This window comes from Triticum aestivum, chromosome 4B (genome assembly GCF_018294505.1).
Source record: "Triticum aestivum cultivar Chinese Spring chromosome 4B, IWGSC CS RefSeq v2.1, whole genome shotgun sequence".
NCBI lineage: Eukaryota > Viridiplantae > Streptophyta > Magnoliopsida > Poales > Poaceae > Triticum > Triticum aestivum.
Genome location: NC_057804.1, coordinates 665703357 through 665725878, shown reverse-complemented (window position 1 = coordinate 665725878; position 22522 = coordinate 665703357). Strand labels below are relative to the sequence as shown.

The following is a 22522-nucleotide window of genomic DNA, read 5'->3' as shown; positions in this document are numbered from 1 at the left end:
AGGTATGCCAAAAGATGTCATGCAAATTATTTTCCATAAGCACTCAGGATCTCGATTATGTTATACAATTCTACGACTTTACGATCCAAACTAACCCCTTTGATTCTACCATTTTAGTTCTCAGAATCTACATTTCTACGATCCTAGTAGTGAAAATTCTATGATTTCTGATCCTATCATAGAAGCACCGATCCGATTCAAAATTGTGATTCTAACAACCTTGCGTATAACTACTTATGAAATACATGCCTATATTACATTGATAAATTGGAGATAGTTCTGTGTCGCCCTAGGTTATGATTGTTATATGATGAATATTATTCAACATTATCACCGATCCAATGCCTACGAGCTTTTCACATATTGTCTTTGCCAAGTTACTACCGTTGCTGCTACTCTCGCAATTGCTACAAAACTACTGCTACTACTGTCACCGTTACTGTTGTTGCTATTACCACTACTTTCAAAATTATCATATTATTGTGCTACTGATCACGCTATTGCAGATATTTAGTCTCCAGGTGCGGCTGAATTAACAACTCAACTACTAATAATTACAAATATTCTTTGGCCCATCTTGTGTCGAATCAATAAATTTGGGTTGAATACTCTATTCTCGAAAACTGTTGCTATCCCCTATACTTGTGGGTTATCAGCCGGACTTCCATCGATTTGGCTTGGGTGAAATGATGTCGGATTTTCAGAGGACGCCGGACGTACGGACGAAGTCGATTTTCTGGCATTTTCGTATTGGACATGGTGCACCAGATTTCCGGAGGGGAGCAGACGTCCGGGCGCTAGAACATGTCGAATGTCCGGTACTTGCCGGTCGTCCAGCCGCTATAGAGTTTCTCGGCTGGCCCTTCTGGCTGGCTGATCCGTTGTGTGCCGGACATCTAGTAGCTATAGCTTGTCGGAAACTCCTTCTCTTGCTTCTCGCGCTTGGCTCCTTGTCATCTTGTCCATTATTCGTAGCAGCTCCATGGCCTTCCTCCAAATACCAGATCACACACTTTGTCTCCGCTTGAGGTAGTAGACATGTCTTACATGTGGAATGTGTAAGTTCGGAGAGGAGCGAGTTCACCTCGGTTTTCATGGCCCTTGCACGAGCTCTAGTCATCGGCCCACTTGGTGTCTTGGGAGACGAAGGTACGTCCATGGAGATGATTGTAGGATGCTCCGCGTCAGGTTGCTTGCCTTGAAGCGGCACCATCTCGCCGCCTGCACTGGATCCAGTGACTCTGCCTCTTGAATGGCCTAGAAAAGCATCTCGTGCTCCATCCCTCCCTCGTCGCCGATGGAGCGGCAGCTCTCCGCAAAGGTTGCACTGTGGATGATTTTTCCACGCAGATTTTGGCCACTTGTCGCGGTTAGGGAAGCGTTCCTGCACCATCCACTTGATTATCCCCCCGCGCCTCCGTTGACGCCGCGTCGATCTCCGGCAACATCTCCATCGGAATTGACGGCTGCGACGCGGGGATCTGCCGGGGCTGCCACCCGCGACACCGGGCGTAGTCCGCCTCGCACGAGCTCCACGGCGCGACTTCCCTGTCATCTGAGGCGTCATTTGTGGTGAGAGAAATCGGCTGGGATCGAGACTACGTACTAAGAGCAAGTATAGTAAGGTGATGTGGGCGGGCTGTAAGACTTAAAATAGTATATTGTTGCTGAGTTGGCAGAGAGAGAAGAAGAGAGAGAAGAGAAGCGGGCTACTAACTAACAGCAGGCTGTAGCACGTGCTCCTAAACACTTTGTGAGAGAGGGAGGTGGGCCATGTATCAATGAAGTACTACTTATTTGCATCTGACTATTATACTTGCCGGCTATAAGCTTAACTATAGATGATGTGATAACGTCTTATAGTCAGCGGCTAGCTGTGACGTAGGCGGGCTATAAGAGATGCCACATCAGATTTATGTCTAGGTGGAGGAGAGAGGAGAGGAGAGAGAAAAGAATCGGGCTACAAGCTTACAGCTAGCTGTAACACGAGCTCCAACACCCTTTGTGAGAAAATAAGTGAACCATACATTAATTGTATAGTACACTAGTATATCTAACTATTATATGAATGGGCTATTAAGTTGGCTAACATGGCAACTTCATATAGGCGGTTGTTGGCTGCGAGTGGACGATCTGCACACGGGGGCATCTGCACCCGCTTTTTAAAAATGTACTTTTTACGCGTTTTGTAATGTTCAAAAATTCTAAAAACAAATTATGCATACATGTTGGCAAAGGTATGTCCACGGCACAAAGTTTTGTGTAAAAAAGTATTTTTGTTTTGTCTCAATAAAAAGACAAATTTTACTGCTTCTAAATAGCGTTTCACGGTACAAAATTTTGTCTTTTTTGCACAAGCTACAAAAAAGTTGTTTTTCTGTAAAACTTTCTGCACACACATAGAATATGAAGATGTCCGCGCACACCTTTTTTCAGAATTTTTTGACATTACAAAATGTGTTTTTCAAAATGGGTTCATATGTATCCGGATTCACACATACACTTCTCGTTGTTGGCTATACTATTAACCATCCTGCCATGCTCTAACTAGCGAGTAGATGGGGTGGGCTCGGAGGTTGGTAGGGAGCTGGAGGCCATTAATGGCGGGTAGGTTTGGGTTCGCATTGCTCTCTCCCGAGCGGCGTTCGTGGCCTGTCTTGTGTAAGTTTTATTCTATGAGCTGACCAGTCTCCACTGTTGAGGTGTTGAGGATGTCTGTATGGTCTTTTTAAATAATGAAAAAATGGATTCAGGTGGGCCTCTTGACCCGCGGTTCACGCGTCAACGCAAAAAAACGCGACGACCTCCCTCCTCTCCTTCCGGTCAGTCACCCTCCTCACCCACTGCTATTACCTCCAAAATCGAGCCTCCCTACTGCAAGAAACTCAGATCTCAAGGAGAGGCGTACGTGGCTTTAGGGACGGAGTAATGCTAACATAGAGTCATAGAGTGGTTCTGGGCAAATCCTGCAGGGGCGTTTCGTTTCGCAGGAATGCTAAACACTATGCGTGCTAGCAATCTACGAGTAGTTTGCAGTTACTCGTCATGCATGCATACGCATTCCTTGCGTACGATGAAGCTCTGTTTCAGGAAGATACCTCAAGTTTAGTGGGCATCGCAGTTTTTTCTGTTAGACTTTTCGGTAGTGCGATGCGGTGTAGCTCTTTTACCTGTACTTGTGTTGGCAAGCTTCAAATGGCCGGCAGCTTTCTATGCGTCGTATCCTTGATGAAGGCATTGCTCGGAGTTTTCTCGAACTTAATCTTCAAGGTGAAAACCCACGATTTGATCTTTGATGGTCGGATCAGGCGACGGCGGCGCTTGCACATCGTTCTCTTCCTGAAGACGTCGCTTTTGAAGAACCATCTTTGTAGCCCTTGTGCTGTCAAGAGATGATTGGAGCCGATGGCCACTGTTGTATGTCATCAATCATTGTTTTGATCACTTTTGGGATTTTTTTTCCTTTTCCCCTTCGCCTAGGCATAGCTTCGGTCTTGAATGACTTTGCTATTTGCCGACGTGATACTTTGCGTGTGTATGTTAGTGTTGGCTGTGTGCATCCTAGTTATGCAGAGGCCGGGTGTGTACTCATTACAATTGTATCGCTTGATGCTAAGTTTGAGTCAATAAAAAACACCCTTTGTCAAAAAAAATGGCTGGTTGCCTGTATGTTATTGCCTTCTTGCTGCCGGCATCGTGCTATTGCAGAGGGTGATGCATTTTATATGATCTTAATGCATATTTGGGTGTTCTTAATTGGAAAAAAGAGGAAAAAATACAGATCTGAGTGGCCGGTAATATATATACTGAATGTAGCATTAATTATAGCATTTAGTTCTAAGAGGCCCCATCATTTGGTTGTGGTAGTGTATAACTAAGTACTAATACAATGGAAGATTTCGGAAGTTTGGTCGAAATGTCTATTTGCTGCTGAACTTATTGGTAGTAAGATGCGATATAGCTCTTTTACTTGTATAGTTGTTTTTTCAAACTTCAAAAGGCTAGTTGCCTGTTTGTTCTTGATGATGGGTGTTGGGCGTATGGGGCTGGTGAAGGTACCGTTTTGCCTTCATTCTTCTTTGGCCAGAGAATACTTACTGTGCCAGCTGCTGCAGGCTTGATTTTTGATAATAAACAACAAAGACTTCTTTGCATATGCAGATAACAATGCATAGATCTTCAATGTCTTAACAACCTCTTGGCAACCTATTGTTACCGAGGCCGGTGCATTTTATCTCAACTTGATGCTTAATCAAGTGTTCTTTATCGAATTAAAGGAATATGCATAGATTTAGTTGCTAATAAGAGCTTTTTTTTTTGTTACAGTAAATCAATTTCCGGAGGAGCAATGTCTGGACGTCCGATGCTGCAGCTCTGGAATGAATGGGCGACCCAAATCCTTGTCCTACTCAGCTTCACACTGCAGATTTTCCTCTTTGTCTTCGCTAGGACCCGTCGGCACGGACCCTCCGCCGTGCTGAGGATCCTCCTGTGGTTAGTGTACCTCATGGCTGACTGACTCCACCGCTGTCTACACTCTCGGCCATCTATCAATCAATGGTTCGCCACGCAAGCAGAAGCTCGCGGTATTCTGGGCGCCCTTTCTCCTGGTGCATCTTGGTAGCCAGGACCGGCTACGCCCTCGAGGACAACAAGCTCTGGCCACGCCACCTGCTAAATCTTGGCGTCCAAGCCTTTGGGGTTGCCTATGTCCTCTATAAGCACATCATGGAGATCCCCACCTCCCTGGGATTGGCTACCGGCTTGATATTCGCCATTGGTCTCATCAAGTATGCAGAAAGGATTTGGGCCCTCAAGTGCGCCACCCTGGTCAGCATCCGGAGCTCTATCAATAATCATCGGCGTCTCCCTAATTATGATGAGCTTTCTCCCCAGGCATTGAGGGCAGAGGAGTGTGATGAAGAGGAGCTCCTGTTGTTTGCTCAAGCCATGCTCCCTCTTTCCAAGGGTGCTATGTCTGATTCTCCGGTGGCTTTGTTTAGTTTCAAAGTTGGAGGTACAGGGTCACTTGCATCTATATATGAATGGAAGAGCTGAAACTGGAAAGCTACGTACAAGGTGGTGGAGATGGAGCTCTCCCTCATGTAATGTATGACATCATCTACACCAAGGCAGTGGTGATCCATACTTGGTATGTTGTTACCACGTACATCTTGTTGGTCGGGGCCTTCCTTCTTCTGGACATGGCATCTGTGTTGAGTACTCTGGGGTCGACCTGGACATGTAGTTTCCTGTGGACCAGAGGCTGGAGTAATGCTGGTCTTGTCATCCTGTCTCTTCGTCGGCGTGTCAAGGCTGCCGGCAGTAGAAGGTGGTCAGGCTCAATTGGGCAGTTCAACTTGTTGCATTTCTTCTCCCCTCACACATACTCCCTCCGTTCCTTTTCGAAAAAAAAAAAATACTCCCTCCGTTCCTAAATATAAGTCTTTTTAAAGATTCCACTACAAATTACATACGGATGTATATAGACATATTTTAGAGTGTAGATTCCTTCATTTTGCTTCGTATGTAGTCCATAGTGAAATCTCTTAAAAGACTTACATTTAGGAACGGAGGGAGTACAAGATAAGAAGCAGAGTGGCCAAGATGATGGGTCTGGAGGATTGGTGGAACAAATGGCGTTGCTCTGAGACCCTAGTGATTTCACAGGATGTCAAGGAGTTGGTGTTCAAACATGTATGGCAACTAGTGAAGAGGATTCACCATCCAAGTGCAGAAAATGAGATTTGCGAGAATGGCATGGTGGGGCTCATGGGGATGATGCCACCTATGAATGATTTGCCAGGCTTTCGTCCTGCACTATACAATGAAACTGCCAAGAGGCGCGAGAGATTAGACGATGCTCTCAACTTTGATGCCGAACTCCAAGAGGTGATCCTTACCTGGCGCGTCTTCACAAATGTTTTCCTCTTGTCCATCGACACACCCAAGGATGCGGCATCATCCACTTATCTGAAGGCTGTCAAGGCCCTGTCAGATTACATGGTATTCCTCGTAGCGGTACGTCCTGACATGATACCCGGTCTTGAACTACGCAGCATGTACGAATCAACCGTCGAAGATTTGAGGTGCATATGTTGTCCATGGGGTAGCCACACTTCTTCCACAGATAGCGTGAAGAGGCTTCTCAGCATCATGCAAGACCGCACGCACGAGGATATGGGAGAGGCGTGCGTCACTCTCTGGCATGGGACCTTATATGCCAAGCTGATGCTGGAACTTGTAGATGCAGGCAGCGCTGATAAGCCTGGCATCATATCTTGTTACGAGGATCGTGATCATGTCGCCATGGAGAAACTGGAGCGCCTGATGCCAGATCTGGAACACTCATGCAACGGAGCCGGAGGTGGTGTGTTTGATATGCCGAAGGCGTTGGCGCTCATCTTGGATGCATGGGTGCGTCTTCTCGTCTTTGCTTCCGTCCAGTGCAGCAGGGATGCCCATGCCAGCCAGATAAACCGCGGCGGGGAGCTTATGACCGTTGTGTGGCTCATGGAAGAACACGCCAACGTGTTTTTCAAGCAGCCCACTCCTGGTGGTATTGAATCTTTTCTGCTTCAGGCCCTCTGTTAAGAGAGATGCTCTAGTTGTTGTTGTTGTTGTTGTTGTTGTTGTTGTTGTTTCCTTCTCCTTTTTCCAATATTAGTGCCAGTCGCCGATGCTGGGGGAGTTTGATCTTTATGTTAGGGCTTGATCCTTTTGAAACCTATTATCTATTATGTTATTGTAATGATAGTTGAGCCCGGTCCCTTTCGGGAGCCGTGTGGGAAATAATATTCTTTTGCGACCTGCCATGACACAAATTTATGTACTGTTTTTGTTCCCCCTTTTATTGTTTGTGAATTGTGACTAGCTCTGCTGCTGCTTGGCCCTCTGTGTGCACATCAACTTGAAAAACTGCAATTCATGTGAAGGTTGGAAAGGCGTGTTGATGTGAGGAGCTTCAGTTTTGGCCCGGGCATCTGGGCAAGCAGATGGAGTACAACTGCCAGTTTCAATGAAGAAAAGTGCCGCACGCACTAGCTTACTTATATCAACGTGATAAAGAGTCACAAGAGAGACAAGGAAAAACAGCATCCAGAGAAGCAATCACCATGATTTGCAAGTCTACACGCAGACTTGCAAGCTCGCTGCCCACATCAGGGGTCAACGACGAAATGCAGCTCTCCGCGACCGGATGAAACTTCAACACCTGCACCAGTATCTCACAAGGCAAACACAAAGAAGTTACATAGGGCCGCGACACAACCAAGCATAGGGCTTGCTGTCCGCTAGAGAAATGTGTAGAGTTTCAGTTTCAGAGTTTTCGAGCTCGGTGTCTCCTGATTTTAGGCCACTAATCGTCATTGTTCCGCTCGCCTAGCTTGAGCATATCCGGTTTCCAATGCGGCAGGTAAAAGTAGCCAAGAGATCACAGCTTTCACAGCAACTCTTTATTGAACTGAAGATAGGACAATCTATTTTCAGAGCCCTAATAAAGTAACCACAACAGGTTCTGAGCTGAAGGTATAGATGGTCTAATTTCTTTGGGCATTAGTTAATCATCCGACCTACTGAGCTGAAGTTACACAATAGTGAAGCCAGTTTCAGGGCATTTTTTACTTTTGTAAGTATCTTATTATTATCTGGTCCTTGATAACAAAACAAAGTTCTCCTTCATTCAAAACATAATTTACCGAGGTCCAAGGAGATTCATAACCTGATTTGAAATATAACAACATCAGGATTGTTTCTTTCAGACCTAGGACAAACTATGCAGGGGAAAGTCTGTGCAAATTATAAGTTGTCAAGCAGATCCTCAAGTGCATTGGAGCACAATGAAAGAACCACAGTGGATGATCAACTTATGAAGATGAGCTAATGCATCCTCCACTGCCTCTCTGTATGTGGTCTACAAGAAAGATATCAACAGCATTAGTTAAAATCCTGTTTAGAAAAGCAAAATCATGTTCAGATGCAGTGCTAAGAAAAAGGAAGATAACAATCTGCGCAGCACAATGTCAATTACATTACCTCGCCCCTCCGAAAGAGAGGGATGATGTCATCTTCCACCGCCGATTCAAAATCTACAGAAACCAAGCCCTGTAAGCACACTGACTGACGGAGGTTCAGTCCAGGTCCAGGTTAAGGTTCAGGTTTAGAGCACGACGGCTCAGAGGTCTACATCAGCTGATTGCCCACGAGGACAGGGTTGACGACGAACCAGATGCAGCTCGAGGCATCTCTCCACGATCAGATGAAACTTGGATGCCCACATCTGCATCCCACAAGGCAAACACAAAGAAAGAATATTGAGATGGAGCTTGGTTAGACATCCGCAACACAATCGAGCATAATGTGCTTGCTGTACGTTCTTGCTGTCAGCTACAGCAATGGGTAGAGCATAGTGTTTCCCGATCTTACCTACTAATCATCATCACCCTTCTGTGAGCCTAGCTTGAGGTTCTGGTTTTGCAATGCACTAGGTACAGGTAACTAAGATGAGAGATCCCAGTTTACTGAGCTAAAGTCATGGCTGAATGTTCAAAATTCAGAGCAATTGTTTTCAGAGCCCCAGGAAAGTAACCGAAATAGGTTCTGAGCTGTAGGTGTAAATTATCTAATTTCGTTGGGTAAGAATGATCCAGCTTACTGAACTGAAGTGGCACAAAAGTGAAGCAAGTTTTCTGAGCATTTTTTTTTTACTTTTGCTAATATCTTACTATTGTCTTGTCCTGATGAAAAACAAATTTCCCCTTAATTCAAACAGAATTGACTGATGTTAGCATAATCTTGATTATAGCTTAATTAATTAGTTAGTGCTAGTTAGGTGCAAGTTTGCTGGCTGCCATGTAGACGCGTAGTAGTAGTGCTGCTTGGCTTGCATGTTGTGGCTACGTGAATCTTGTACTAGCTAGTAGAGTCCGGCTAGGATTAGTACGTGAATCATGTAGCAGTAGTTTAAGTCGATTCAAAGTCCAAGTAGGTATTGTAGAAATTATATGAGATGGCTAATAATGTGTTATATTGAACCGACCCTCGTATGGGGTATATATATAGAAGTACATGAGGGATAGAGGTTTGGAGTACAAGGCAAGATATTATGTGTTTAAACTAAGTTTATCTCTATCTCTCCTTATCTCTACGTTTATACTTCTAACATTCCCCCTCAGTCGCAGCGGGAGTGAAACGGATGATTACGACTGAATTCGAAGTCTTGCGCTTCCGTTTTCTCCGCTGCGCCATCATCACTACGTCTCTGATGGGTCGACACCTAGGGCGGTGACTGCGTCCCCTTCTGGTGCCTTCCTTGTCTCTCCTCTATTCCCTCCCGCAGTCACAGCGGGAGTGGCGTGGATGCTGGTGACGACGCGAACGCTGTTGACTGGAGTTGTCGCCGATGTGTTGTTGTTGTAGACGTAGCCCAGTATGTCGATGTCGATGTAGCCGATCATGATGTAGCCGTGGTCGAGGTAGTCGTGGTCGATGATGTAGTCGTCGTGGATGATGAAACCGCACAAAGCCGGAGGCGCAAAAAAAATGCGCTATGACGGAGCTGCAGACGTGGACGATGCACCTTACGGATGTCAGAGGGTGTCATCGGCGATGTGTCCACCGGTTTGCCAAGACAGAAGGAAGCCCATCGAGCACACATCGGTTTTGCTAGAACCATGTGGCCGTGTAGGGTCGTCATTGTAGTGACGCCATGTCGATGCAATCGTGCCGTCGTGGATGACGCGGTCGATGCCGTCGTCGAGGTCGCGTCTTGCAGAAAAGTCTGTCAGATGACGCTAGGTGTCCATCTTGTGGACAAGGCAGTGGCGGTGTGTTGACGAAGATGTCGATGAAGACCTTGGCAACGAAGTGTCGATGATGGGGTTGCAGCGGCGTGTCGACGACGATGCGCCGCGTTGGAGGCGTCCCTCGCGGCGACCAAGTGTCGATGCCGTGTCGCGTCGAAGAAGTCGATGAAGAATTGCATCGGCTGGATGATGCATATTGCAGTGCTTCCCTTGGATATACTCGACGAAGTTTGTTTCTTTTCTTTGGCGATGTAGTCGTATAACTTGATGAAGACAGCAGGCCGTCACCTAGAAGATCGATGGAATCGGCTTGGTGCAGAATTGCAGATCACGTCAGTGGCCATGCAAGACCTGTGGGCTCTCCCGGTGTCAAGTACTGCGAGCCGGCTCGGTGAAGATGTTAACCACGTGCGGTGCTGCCAGTCGTGTGTCGCCGGATCGAAGCCGTCCAGAGTTGCGCCCGTGCCGAAGATGCCGCGAGACGGTGCTCTGAGTCGATGCGTGATGATGTGGACGGATCGATATTGTTTTCTGTGTTGTTGCAGGCTTGCAGCCGTAGGCGCACGCCAGCGCCCCGACGGAGCCGCTGCCCTATTTGCCAGCTCGTTCGGCCGGCTGGGGCTGCTCCCGTCTAGCGTCCGCGGGGACGCGTTGTGTCAAGGTCCATGTAACACGTTGCTGCCGCCGGAGACGCTGGATCCCGCGTGAGTCGATCGATTCGGTCCTGTGCGCGAGGTCGCCTGCCGGCCCGCCGGGATTGGAGCCGGTGCCCGCTGGATTCTATGTAGCCGTGCTTGGGAGATCGCCCTCCCGTGATCCGGACTTCCGTGGGGAGCGGCGTGGTGCTTGGTGCAGATGCAGACTAGGCTTGACGTCCATGAAGACCGCATCGAAGCCGGCGGTGCTTTACTTCGCCGCTTGCTATCAGCGTCGAAGTTGCTGCACCCCGGATGGGGATGACCCGTAGTTCCACGCCGCCAAAGATAGATCTCTACTGTTTTTCACCGGATAGAGGGTCATGAAGATCTGAGAATTTATTTTGTGGCTAAAGAAAACCTAATCTAAAAGATTTCAAAAATTGGAATTGATCTAATCTAAAGGAGTTGTTCTAATCTACGGATCGATCGAGTGCTGCGCCCCCGGGGAGAGAAAATTAATCTCCCCAGGGGCGGCGCGCTGGGGAAGTGATGAAGGAACCTAGGATCGGCGTCGGGAGACTAACCTGGCTCTGATACTATGTAGAAATTATATGAGATGGCATGGCTAATAATATGTTATATTGAACCGACCCTCGTATGGGGTATATATAGAAGTACATGAGGGGTAGAGGTTTGAAGTACAAGGCAAGATATTATGTGTTTAAACTAAGTTTATCTCTATCTCTCCTTATCTCTACGTTTATACTTCTAACAGGTATCCGAGTAGGATTAGGAAAAGTTGGATGTGAGGGCTTGGCTGAACGTGTATATATATACACGGGCAGACCATGGTTATTGTAACACCGTGGCGAGAAAACAGAAAATAAAGAGAATCAAAGGGCACGACAAGAGCCCTTGGCTATCAGTTTTCGTGTGCGCGTGCTCGTCCTGATTTGATGTGATTGATCCTGAGGACAAAGTTCCAACAACTGACTCCCAGATTTACATGGATGCAAGCACAGAAACCTTGCATCCTTGTACGCCATGCTCTCCTTAAATAATTTGAAGTCGTCAACTGCAGGAAAAAAGAAAAAAGTAGTAGTAATCAGCCCTGGTGATTAGTGAACATGTCCACCATCTACCTTTGCTCTACAATCTACATGTTTAGGGATTTGATTTTAGCTAACTAATCATCACCATTATTCTGTGAGCCTGGCCTAGCTTGAGCTTGAGCTTCAGGTTTTGCAGTGCAGTAGGTAGAGGTAACAAAGATGAGTGATCCCAGTTTTCAGAGCCATTGTTTACTCAATTGAAGGTATGACTGAATGATTCAGTTTCAGAGGAATTATTTTCAGAACCCCAATAAAGTAACCACAACAAGTTCTAGTGTATCAAACTATGATGATCAAGTAATTTACCTCAATGTTGCTATTACTTAAATGACCATATGTTTCACGTCAGACAAGATAAGTACTAGATAGCAATGATCAGTAAAAGATGCAGTATATATTATAGGCAAGTGTTCGCTGTTGAAAAAACCACTTAACAAATATTCACCTGAAAGACAAAGTGACGGTTATATTCTGCTCTGGCTAAGACTGACGGAGTGACGGTTCCAGATATGTTACTTCTATCCGTGTGCTCTTGTATTTTCTCCAAATCGGACGAAGGAGATGTGGCATATATGTTCATGTAGCGTTATGTTGACCTGCGATTCTGCAAGGGACATGGCATAAGCAAATGCAAGCATAAATTTCTCACAGAAGTGACAAGTATTGATCATTGCTACATTACATTTCTGATACAGGAACAGTCAATGAATAGAGCAAGAAAAGAGATGTATTGGTTCAATATAATGAACCTCATTTTCTTTTCAAGTGCAATCATACTATCCAGTGACACAATTGTCATCATTCAGAATTTGGACAGTGAAATAAGCAACTGAGGTACCTTCTCAGCAATTATCTCCTCGAGCAACTTCCCCTGTTTCAGAACCTTACAACAAGATTAAAAAAGCATGTTAGCAGGATGTTACCAATACAAGCTAGCAAGAGAAGTATTTTGTTTTTTACTCTAGTAACTGAATGGGAATACATGGTAAGAAACTAAAGAAACTCACAGATGGCATAAGTAAATTACTTCACTTCCTCCAGGGATTCGACATTTTTCCTGCAACACAATAATTGCTGCAGACATGCAACAATGTTCAGTTCATGGCCAACCAAAATATACAGACAAAGTTAAGAAACAAGCCCAACCTTTTCAAGATCATTATTTGGAACATCAAACCCCGGTGCACACATAGTGATAATGTCCTTAAGTTTAAGCCTTCTTCCACATTGACGGCACTAGCAAACAATAAATTGGGTGCTGCCATAGTATTTTTTTCAAATAAAGATGAACCGGCTTAAATTAGTTAGCAACAATAAACCATATGGCTAAATGTTGATCTTTCTCCAAAATAAACTTCCTCCATGTCAACTCAATGTTTAAACACAGATAAGCCACAGCTCCTAAATATAAGCATTAAAGATAGCATAGGTACTACAATGATTAGGCTACATTCTACATCTACCCCATGGCCGACTTGACAAAATTCAAGATTCTGACGTAGTCGTAGAACAAAGCTGAGTGCTTGCCCTCCAAGCCATCACGGTGGTGTCGGTTGCTTCCGGCAAGATTGTTACATGGGCTGCCCCCAATCACCAAGTCGAAGCCACCAAATCTACTAACAAATGATGCAACTCTTTCGTCTGTGAGAGATTTCACATTAGGAATCTCAAACAGCGTGCCTGTCTGGGTTTGATCCCACCAACCCCTCAAAATCCTCCTGTTAGCTTCACCTATCTCAACAGAAACCACTACCCTCATGTGGATCCCAAGCTTGTGCAGAGCTACCTCTCCTCCTCCAATACCGGTGAATAAGGACAGCACACGAACACCATTGGGAAACATGCGCCTCAGCACTGACAGGTGGTAAGCAACTGTATCAACTTGAAATGAGTTGCCGAGAGACTTGTATCGCTGTGTCTTGCCAACTCCCCTTGTGTGGTCCTTTGGGAAACCAAGTAGAAATTCCATCTCATGAGGCTCCAAGGGGGCAACCTTGTTTTTCCCAACCCAGACAAGATTCCATTTTTTGCACTCGTCCATGACATCTTTCTGAACGCTTTTTGGCGGCGGATTGCTTGAGCTTACAAGAGCACGCTGGATCCGTTCTGTCAGCTTTGCACTTGCTACACATGTTTGTAAGCAATTGAGATGTGTTCTCGTGTCCCAGGAAGGCCATCACTTCTGGTAATGAGGGAATGCCTCAAATATGGTCTTTGGGGGCAAAGGAAGAAGAGGCGATCTGTTCTCAATTGGCAAGTTGTGGATGCAGCCCCTTTTCCTTGCAGCTGCACACAGATGAAGAGAATCCACAAACTCTGGCTGAATGTCAAACAGGGAAAAAAATTCTATGAGACCAGGTCTCACGGATTAGCAGGTGAGACCCATTCTGATGGATGACACGTGGCATTCATCAGGGCGGGTCTCACCTGATTTATATGAGACCTGGTCTCATATAATTTTTTTCCGTCAAACAGGTTTCTTGAAATTTTTGCCCATTCACCTTTTGGAGCTCGGGCCACATTTTCATAATAGAAAAAAGGTGGTCCGATATCTAGTTTAGAAAGCATTCGGGTCACTGATGGTCCCCTGTAACCAGGCAGGTTAAATCCAACCATTGGATTTGGGAGAGGCATTGATTCCTCATCGCTGCCATCCAAGGAAGGTCGATTGCCTTGTCCTCCACCCCCATATCTCTTCCTCTTTTTCCTGCTCTCTTCCATCAATATTGCTTTCTTTCTGCCTCCAAAGGAGTTGAAGCATCTATCTGTAACCTGCCAAATGTACACAGATTCCAGTGTCCTTACATCAAATTAAAAGAGCGAAACTGATTTATTATTCAATTGTACGTCAAACCACGAGATACCCGATTGTCAGACAAGTTTCTAGAATGACAATCTTCTGCGACCTGTGATGCTCCAATTGAATCAACTAATACGCAGATATCAACATCCACACCTAGGAGAATTCAGACAGAAATATATAGCATAAGGTAATTTTTCGATGAAAGAATGACCATCAAGGCAACAATTTCAAAAAGTGGCATACCACATCTTATAATAGCCCTATTTGCTTCATCTTCAGAAAAGCCCATGTTTACTAATGACTTGATCTTCTCATCCCTCTCTGACATCTCTCGCATAAAATCCTGCACAAAAGTACCAAAAAAACCGAGATTAGAAAATATTTGCTATATCTCACTAACTTCTTAATGCCAAACTAAGCGATTGCTGATAGAGAATAAACCAAACATATAGGTAAAGTTGTTCATATAATAGCACTCTGTGTTGGATGCATAGCAATGGTGAAACACAATCATCTGGTCACTCCATGCTGCTTTCGTGACAAAATTTTAAATACTGATGGATGGATGGTGAGGCAAATGCATGCATCTTCAGGAGAAGATGATGATATTCACATCCCATCCTATTTCAGATTCATCGCTTTGCTAGCAATCAAGATATTTTTTTTGCTGAGCAGGTGTAGTAGATATCAAACACTCCATATTGTTTCCCTACTTGTTGTTTTTAGTCTTTACATATATCTTGCCATGAATAGGTTTAAACCACACAATAATTTTTCTTCATAATTTTATTTGTGTAACCAGTACAAAAATCGGCTATCATATCATATAGAACATTATGAGATTTCTAAATTAGTTACTTTGTGTATGCATTTCTAGCTGAACAGTAATGGATTGAATCCCTCATTTTTCTCAGGTCTAATATGGCAAGCATTGGAGGGCAGTTTCATGCAACTAATATGGCAAGTGATGTTCTTTTCCAGTATTATGATCATTTTGCGTAGCTGAAAGTCAAAAGAAGAATCTTGAACTATGCCATTTAATTCTTGAAGATCTTGTTCGTCCTAACCTGTATGCTAGTTCTCAACACTCCTTTATGGAGAAGTGATTCTTGCGCGGCACAAATTTTACAACAGTGCAAGATCGGATTATTTAGGTCCAGCCATATTCTTGCTTCTTTCTTTAGTATTCAGCATTGAAGTTTAGCTTCTATTTCTTCCAAACTCTTCTGAGCTCAGTATGATTGCACACTATATCTTGGACTACAAAATAATTTAGAAAGAAGTGACATGGTTTGAACTAAAACCGCGTCACTTGTTTCCGAACGAAGGTAATAAATCAAAAAGTATAACCGGTGCATGAATTTGGATTTCTGCAGGTTAAGGTGACTGTAGTATGTGTAATATCTTCTCTTGGTTAAAGCACCTGTAATATAATTTGCTTGTACCAACATAACTCCACAAGTCACAGGCCTCGTTACTAATATTCAAATGAATAAGAACTGAAGAGAAAACGAGAGGTGTGTAGCAAAAATAAATTTTCTGATCATGAAAACCACAAACAAGCAGAGAACAACAAATCACTCTGCGGGACATATATATTGTCTAACGTTATTCAACTCACTCCTTATATTATGCTCTTAAACGACAAAATTTTAACATGGTGAAAATTCTGTGTAAAAAAGAATCAAGTGCTCAAATTACACTGATGAAATCTCAAAACAGTAAGTAACAGGGGTGTTCAAGGTGTGCATGGCAAAGATTTCACATATATCAGCATATGATCAAAGAATTCTTGGCTACTGAACTGAAGATAAGTAATCATCTACCTCAGAGGAATCTTTTGGAATAGCAGAGGTCTTAAGGACTTTGCTAAAAGGAGGTTCCTTGTAGAAGCATCCATCGAGCATAGATTGGATTTCATTGCATTGTCGGAAACGGGCAGAGCAAATTTCTCACCACAATTTCTCAATACTTTATCGGGGGGTATTGAGTTTGACTGGCATTGTCTTCCACCGAGAGGAAGGTTGGGTGGAATCTTACTTGGTGTTAGATGTGACTCTCTCGAAGTTCGAAGTGTGATCATGGGAGATTTTGCTGTTAAGTTTAGGGTGTGGTCCAAAGCTGATGGTTTCGACTGGGCTTTGGTGGCGGTGTATGGTGCCGCGCAGGCTGAACTCAAACCCGATTTTTTGGCCGATCTCGTTAGAGTTTGCGGGTCTGAGCAACTTCCAATTCTAGTTGGGGGAGACTTTAACATTATTAGAAGACGTGATGAAAATAATAATGATAATTTCGACGGGAGATGGTCATTTATGTTTAACACTATCATTGAAAGCTTGGATTTGAGAGAGATTGAGCTTTCAGGTAGGAAGTTCACTTGGGCTAACGCATTGCCTAATCCAACTTTCGAGAAGTTGGATCGGGTTCTGGCTAGTGTCGATTGGGAACAGAAGTTTTCCTGTGTAACTGTTCAGGCTCTCTCTCGCGGGATTTCTGATCACACGCCTCTGTTGCTTGATTCCGGTGGGGCTACCTACTCGGGCAATAAGAATTTGTTCTCTTTTGAGCTTGCGTGGTTTGAAAGAGAAGGATTCCTGGATCTTGTAGCCAGAGAATGGGCTAAGGAGGCAGGCGGCAGGAATGCGCTTGAGCGATGGCAGAATAAGATTAGGCATCTCAGAAGTTTCCTACGTGGGTGGGCTAAACATCTAAGTGGAGTTTATAAGGTGGAGAAGGAACGGCTCCTTACCCTTGTTCAGACCCTAGATATAAAAGTAGAAACTACGATGTTGTTACCCACCGAGCTTCATATCAAGCATGAGGCTGAGATGAGGTTGAAAGAGTTACTTCGTGAAGAAGAACTAAAGTGGGCACTGCGTGCCAAGGTGCGAAAAGTGATCCAGGGGGACGCGAACACTCAGTTCTTCCACATGATAGCCAACGGCAAACATCGGAAGAAGAGAATCTTCCAGCTAGAACAAGATGAGGGTACAATTATCGGTCAAGATAACCTGAAGCTATATATTACTGAGTACTACAAACGTTTGTTTGGACCACCAGAGGAGAACTGTGTGTCCCTGGATGAGTCTAGGGTCCAAGATGTACCTCAACTTACTGTTGTGGAGAACGATATCTTAACTGCACCTTTCTCGGAAAAGGAGGTTTTCGAGGCCATTTCCAAGATGAAATGTAACAAGGCGCCGGGGCCGGATGGTTTCCCGGCAGAGTTTTACAAGAAGTGCTGGAATATTATTAAAGGTGACCTGATGCCGATGTTCCATGATTTGTTCTCGGGACATTTGCAGCTTTTCCAACTTAATTTTGGAACAATAACCCTTCTGCCTAAGAAAACAGAGGCCGTGAGAATCGAGCAATTTCGGCCTATATGTCTTCTGAATGTCAGTTTCAAATTTTTTACCAAAGTTGGGACCATCAGGCTCACACAAATTGCGCATACCGTGGTGCAGCCTTCTCAAACGGCCTTCATGCTGGACAGGAACATCCTGGAAGGGGTTGTGGTCCTTCATGAAACGCTACACGAAATTCATACAAAAAAACTAGATGGTGTCCTTTTCAAAGTGGATTTCGAGAAGGCTTATGATAAAGTCAAATGGCAGTTTCTTCAACAGGCTTTACAAATGAAGGGCTTCGATGAAACTTGGTGTCGCCAGGTGGAAACATTCACGCAAAAAGGGAGTGTTGGAATTAAAGTAAATGACGACATAGGTCATTACTTCCAAACTCATAAGGGATTGAGACAGGGCGACCCTATGTCACCTATTCTGTTCAATATTGTGGTTGATATGTTAGCAATCCTGATTGGGAGGGCCAAGGAGGCCGGTCAGGTGGAGGGATTGGTGCCTCATCTAGTTGATGGTGGTTTGTCCATCCTGCAATACGCTGACGATACAATCATATTCATGGAACATGATTTGGAAAAAGCGCGGAACATGAAGTTAGTGTTATGCCTGTTTGAACAATTGTCGGGGTTGAAGATTAATTTCCATAAAAGCGAGTTGTTCTGCTTTGGTAGAGTCAAAGACGAACAAGAGGCTTATACACAATTGTTTGGTTGTGAAGTTGGGGCTTTACCTTTCACGTATCTTGGTATTCCCATTCACCATCGTAAGCTAACAAATGGTGAGTGGAAGTGCATCGAGGATCGGTTTGAGAAGAAGCTGAGTTGCTGGAAAGGAAAACTCATGTCTTATGGAGGCAGGTTGATTCTTATCAACTCGGTGCTCACGAGTTTACCTATGTTTCTCTTATCCTTCTTTGAGGTCCCAGTTGGGGTTAGGAAAAGGCTGGACTTCTATCGATCTCGATTCTTTTGGCAGAGTGATGAGCTTAAGAGGAAGTACAGACTGGCCAAATGGGATATTATTTGCCGACCAAAGGACCAAGGGAGTCTTGGTATTGAAAATCTTGAAGTCAAGAACAGATGCCTTCTCAGTAAGTGGTTGTTTAAGTTGTCTTCTGAGACAGAGGCAACGTGGGTGCAGATTTTACGTAATAAATATCTGCAGTCAAAGACATTGTCCCAGGTTACTCTGAGACCTGCGGATTCGCCGTTCTGGAAAGGGCTCATGAGGATCAAAGCCGCTTTCTTTAACAGAACGAAATATATTGTCGGTAATGGTGTTAATACGCGATTCTGGGAGGATACGTGGCTTGGTGACGCACTGTTGGCGACACAATATCTGTCCCTTTATCGTATTGTTCAGCGTCGGGAGGCTCTTGTTGCCACGGTTATGCAGTCTATTCCTCTCAACATTCAGTTCAGGAGGGTGCTTGTAGGGGATCGATGGGAAGTTTGGCTTCACTTGGTCCGTAGGCTGATGGAGGTTCAGCTAACTCCTCAGCCCGATCAGTTATGTTGGAAGCTGACTAGATCTAGGGTGTTCACAATTAAATCGATGTATATAGATATTATTAACCATACTGTGATCCCTAGCTCCAAAGAGGTTTGGAAAGTTAAGGTTCCTTTGAAAATTAAAGTGTTTATGTGGTTTGTGCATAAAACAAGTAATTTTAACAAAGGATAATCTAGTTAAGCGCAACTGGACAGGTTCTACTAGGTGTAGTTTCTGTGATCGGGATGAGAATATCAAGCATTTATTTTTTGACTGTCCGTTGGCACGAGGGCTGTGGCACTCCGTGCAGATTGCCTTTAACATTACTCCTCCGACTTCAGTCAACACTTTATTTGGGGCGTGGCTTGTTGGGATAGAGTCCGAAACAGCTAGACACATTCGTGTAGGAGTATGTGCGTTGTTGTGGGCAATTTGGAATTGCAGAAATGATTTGGTTTTTAACAGATCAACAAATATTCATTTTTTGCAGGTTTTATTCCGGGCTACAGAGCTGATCCGTATGTGGTCCTTACTCACTCCGACGGAGGCCAGGGAGCGTATGGTTATTGGATCTGTCCGGTGGGAGACGGTAGCGTGGGATATCTTCAACCGGTTTGGATGGCGATCATGTAATAGGATAGACAATTAGTTTACCTATCTTATAATGTGCCAGTCGGTTGTGGCTTTTGGGTTTTTAGTTTGGCAGCTGATGTTCTAGGTGAGCTAGCTGTTGCTTTTGTTTGCAGACATTAAGACCTTGTTGAGACATATCTACTTTTTAATAAAAGTGGCCGTATGCATCGATCTGATGCAGAGGCCGGGGAGTCCCCCTTTTCGAAAAAAAAACAGAATCATCAGAGCTTGACTCTATACCACCGGCATCATCATCGCCATCCCAGTTCTCAAAATCAAGATCATCATCATCTTCAACAACAGGAAGGATGCAGCCAGAAGTAGAGTGGTTATTACCCACTGCATCGTCGTCATCTAGTGCCCGCATTTCACATCTCAATCAGAATAAAAAATCCTTGCCATGAATCAAGAGCACTGTAGAATAAATTCAATAACAAAGCACATGGATAAATAGTCAAATACCTTATATGTGAGCAGTAGCTCGAGCAGTGCATCTGCATCACCATGTCCTGAAATCAAAAGGTGTTAACAAATGGTACACCACAAATAAATAAATAAAATGGAAGTGATTACTTTTATATTACCAATCTCCTTAATACTCTTCATGACCATCTCTTTGGGGAAGCCCATTACCACAAACCGCTCAATCAAAGAAGCATGCGGCACTTCCCCATTGATCCACTCATTGGAACCCTTTAAGCAGTCACACGACCAAATATCAGACCATGATCATAATTATAACAAATCATGGATAGCTCTTGTGCTGAAACACAAAAAATATATCGGACTTACAACTGTGGATGGGCCAGGAACATCAAAGTTCCTCGTAGCCGGAGCCGATGAGGGCTCAGGCTCGCCACAATTGTCCCACTCAAACTTATCACTGTCATCACTATCACTGGTCCATTCCTGTGACATGAGTTAAGCACAACTCAATTAATATTGAAAGCAAACCACCAGAAAAGCAATTACAGAGAACAAAATGATGCGAGTGAATAATAATTTTATCATGTCACAAGTCCACAACAGACAAGATACCGCTAGAGTTTAGAATGCATCGAAAAGGAAGAAGGGAAAAACCTTTTTATATTGAACAAACTCTCCTCAACCACTGTCACAAGAAGAAATTAAGCTAATGCCCGGAGAATATACGTCAGCTCAATTAGAAACAGTTTGATTTGTAGTTTTGGGGATGCCTAACTAACAGAAGTATGCTATGTTTCAGATACCAGGAAGGATAGTTCGCTGGGCAGTAGGACACAACATACATAGCAAGGCTAAACAGACTTTGTGGGAGTAAATCTAAAAGAGGTGAGCAGATTGACCAGGATTGCTCATTATCATGCCTAGAGTAAGATTAACTAAACAAGCACTGCTGCAGTACTATTTGATGATGCTTTTACCAAATGGATAAACAAGGATGTTTGCAGTCCAAATGAATTGTGCAAATGCGTGAGCTGAAGCGCCTGAGAAGTAAGAATTTTCTTCATTTTTATCATATAGGTGGATAATGGTAACATAAACTAAAACAAGAGAATCCCGGCATTAAAGAGTGTCAACCTTAATGTCGTAATGCTATGGTTCATCACAAGAGTGTCAGTGCATCAACATGAACATCATATGAAACAAGAGACCATGCAAGAACCGAAATCCGGAACGCAAAATCAGCAGGGTCTCCTTCAACTCTAGGTTTCAGAATGCATCAAACAAAATTGAAAGAGCATATGTCAGATCAAATGGTCGTAAATAAAATAGATTCAGATGAACTGTTTAGCTGGTGGTGCTATCTCTGCTACACAAAGCTGTATTTTGACAAACTATTGCAAGCATCTTACTCGGCATGTTAGACTAAGTATATATTAGATATACGTGTTGTAACATAACTTGTATTTGTATGGTTCCCTCTTATAAATATATGACAGCCGTACCCACCAAGGGTATCGAGCATTGTTCCAAACCCTAATTTGTCTAACATGGTATCAGATGACGCATTTGATTCGCGCCGCGCTTCCGCCTCCTCTGCTGCTGCCACCGCCGCCGCGTCGGCCTCCTCTACCGTCCCGCCTCCCTTGACCCTGGCAACGGACTCGCCCTTCATGGCGTCCACACCGCTCGCCTGGGCTCGGCAGGCGGCCTTGGACTCGCGCCCGACGGCGCCGTCCCGATCTCCCGCACTCGATCCATCTGCATCGGCTCGGTCTCCCGTGCCCTCCTACGGTGCCCCGATCGTCGCCCCGGTGCACTACAACGCTGCCTCGGGCCAATCCCGTGACGCACCGCTGGCTGCTGGTCCCTATGGCGCTGCCCTGGGCGAATCCCGCGATGCGCCGCTGGCTTCTGGCGCTGGTCCCTACAACGCGTTCCCGGGCCAATCCCGCGATGCGCCGCTGGCTTCTGGCCCCTATGGCGCTCCTCTACAGCAACCCTACGGCGCTCCCGTTCCGCACCAATACGGCGCTCAGGGCCTCTACGGTGCCCCTGTCCAGCAGCCCTACGGTGGGGTATACCCTGCGCCATACATCGCTCCGTCCTCGACGCCGTATGCGATGTCGCCCGCCGTACCCAGTGAGGCACTGCATGGCGCGCCCTACGGAGCTCCTGGGTCGCACACCGCGCCACCTCTGCAGTCCTATGGCGTGCCCTCTGTGTATCCCTACGGTCATCACCAACACTCCCGTGT

The 22522-nt window shown here is 44.9% G+C and overlaps 1 pseudogene; it reads right to left on the bottom strand.

The window, feature by feature from the left end:
• Positions 1–13012: 13012 nt before the first annotated feature.
• On the bottom strand, positions 13013–21940 carry LOC123090418 (DNA (cytosine-5)-methyltransferase DRM2-like; annotated as a pseudogene).
• Positions 21941–22522: the final 582 nt, after the last annotated feature.